This window comes from Rhipicephalus sanguineus, chromosome 4 (assembly GCF_013339695.2).
Source record: "Rhipicephalus sanguineus isolate Rsan-2018 chromosome 4, BIME_Rsan_1.4, whole genome shotgun sequence".
In the NCBI taxonomy this organism is placed as follows: domain Eukaryota; kingdom Metazoa; phylum Arthropoda; class Arachnida; order Ixodida; family Ixodidae; genus Rhipicephalus; species Rhipicephalus sanguineus.
In genome coordinates this window covers 206,546,039-206,549,075 of record NC_051179.1, presented here as the reverse complement: position 1 = coordinate 206,549,075, position 3,037 = coordinate 206,546,039, and positions in this window count along the sequence as shown.

Sequence of the window (3,037 nt, the reverse complement as noted above, 5' to 3'; positions counted from 1 at the left end):
ATGATGAACATGACATTCAGATCACGAAATGAATATCATGATATGCACGTCGCGTATGTCAGGCAACCTTTGCCTCAGTCACGTGTAGCGCCTATCATAGCCCATGAAATCCGGGTATGCGCCACATGTGATTTAGTCTGTATGCACCAGCGACGGCAAGAATAGACTTTGGAAATGTTCACACGGGAGTGTTAGGAGCCCCTGTAGCAGAAAGGCTGATGCAACAAAAATATATAAATTATGGTTCCAGCCGGATACGCGCGTCGCGTATGTCATGAAACCCTTTGCCTCGGTCACGTCTAGCGCATGCCCGCCTGTCACAGCCCATGAAATCCGGGTATGCGCCACACATGATTTGCATTCTATATGAACCAGCGACAGAAAGAACAGAATTTGGAAATGTTCATACGATAGAGCTAAGGAGCCCATGCCGCAGAAAGGCTCACGAAAAAAATATAGAAATTAGGCTTCTAACCGGAATCGAACCCAGGCATTCTGCTTGGCAATCGCGTAAACTGCCACAGTGCCAGGCACGTGCTTAGAAATGCTTTGGAAAAATACCCTATACCGCAGTAATCTCAGGACAACATCGCGTGGTTATAGTAGTGCCTAACCGCTTCTAAGAGCTAAGGAGTTATAAGAGTTAATGGAGAGTATCTCAGTAACCTGCGATTCGCAGATGACATTGCATTGATGAGTAACGCGGGAGACGAATTACAGCTCATGATTACTGAACTAGATACGGGAAGTAGAAGAGTAGGTCTTAAAATTAATATGCATAAAACTAAAATAATGTGAAACAATCTTGGCCGAGAACAGCGCTTCGCGATAGGTGGCGAGACACTGGAAGGTGTAAGGGAATACGTCAACTTAGGACGGGTAGTAACCGCGGAGCCGAACCATGAGAGGCAAATAACCAGAAGAGTAAGGATGGGATGGGGCTTATTCGGCAAGCATTATCAAATCATGAATGGTAGTCTACCACTATCTCTCAAGAGGAAGGTATATAACAGCTGCATCTTACCGGTACTTACCTATGGAGCAGAAACCTGGAGACTTACAAAGAGGGTTCAACTTAAATTGAGGACGACGCAGTGAGCGATGGAAAGGAAAATGATAGGTGTAACCTTAGGAGACAGGAAGTGAGCAGAGCGGGTCAGGGAACAAACGGGGGTTAAGGATATCATAGTTGAAATCAAGAAGAAGAAATGGATGTGGGCCGGGCACTTAGCACGTCGGCAGGATAACCGGTGGTCATTAAGGGTAACTGAATGGATCCCACGAGATGGCAAACGCGTGAGGAGTATACAGAAAATTAGGTGGGTACATGAGACTAAGAAGTTTGCAGGTATAACATGGCAGCAGAAACCACAGGACCAGGTTGATTGGCGGAACATGGGAGAGGTCTTTGCTCTGCAGTGGGCGTAGACAGGGTGATGATGATGAACCGCTTCTATTAGCTCGGCGATGACTCTTCTTTTCTCCTCTTCTGACGTGCAAATTACTCTTGCAAGAGAAAGGACGGAGCCCAAACGGAAGCTGTGTGGCCAGCTGAATGATTAGAACTGAATTGCAATTAGATGCCGGTGAGGATTGGCTTTCTAGAACAATGTAACAAACATTACATATTTACTCCTATGACGCAGCAAGCTATATTCAAGCGTTTGTCGGCCCTAGAGATATACGCCTACGACCGCTACTCATTATACGCTCATCATCCCGCCTTAGCGTGATTTTTCTCGTGATAAAACTAAACTGTGAGCTTAAAGCAGAAATCACAATAATAGGAATGTGCCATCAACTTTTAACATGACGAAGCAGAAAGACGTGCATAACTATAAACTGGGCGAGCCGCTTAAAATTCATCATTGTAACAGCACACAAAACACATATAGAAAATGACATAGAAAACGGCGGAATAAATGAAGGAGAAAATGACGTGCTTTGACTTTGCTTTACTCCAAATGTTCTTCCCTACCTCTTAGCCATGATCAATGGATATGAACTAAGAATGAATCAGCAACCGTATGTTATTCAGCAGAATTTCAGCAAAATAAGAATTGCTCAGCAAGAGGCATATTGACACAAAAAATTTGAGAATGACAGAACAGACAAACAGGAACTAGAAGAAAATTACTAAGAATGACAACGGCTTTGGATATGATCAAGTCACATATGCCGGAAGGTATGTTTGGAAGAGATCATGATTTGAGGGAGTATTTGATTGTACTGACAGTTATAGGCAGGGAAATTATAAAAATTGAGGGATGTGATGGCATGGCATTAGATAATTGACTAAAGAGAGAGGGTGAATGCATTGAGAGCTTCTGCTAATTTGGAGTCTATTAGGTAAATAAGGCTGAAAATGTTCAAGATGAGAATCACCTTATATCCGGCAATTTTACGACGAAAGCGTCAGCTGCTTCATCAAACGCAAAAATAGATCGTCGGCGTTCGCGTCCCGCGGCGTGGGCGTCATCACGAGTGATGCAAAAATTTTTATGACTTGACATCCCCATGTGACGTCAAAAAATAAATAAATAAATAGACAGAACCTATATGTATCGAGATTAGATAGGTAAACTGGTCACACATGTTTAATTGATACACAATACTAGTGGTTGCAATTCACGGGAAATAGTTTGTCGCCCACGGTATAAATATGTTTTTGTCTTTGAGCCATTATTTCACGGGCATTTGCATCAACTTTGAGCGTGAAGCGTGCATCCGCGCGTGTAGTCGGTCCTACATTTCCTTTGGTTGGAGAAGACGACGTAGGAAAAGAGGCGAGTGGCACCAACGCAAAGGAGCTTAAAATAATTTCGCTTGTTGTTTAAAAGAGGCTCACATGATCTTGTACTGCAAGTTCGTCGCCAACTAACGTGTTACAAAAGGTACTATTTCGCAAGTTGTCTTTTACATGATAACGGCAAGAACTTGGTTCCTTATCATGCCTGTTTGCATTGTTTCTTTTGTTGTGAGCCTTCATTATGTCCGTGTGAACTACTTATTGTGTAGATTTTGCAAACTTACTGCC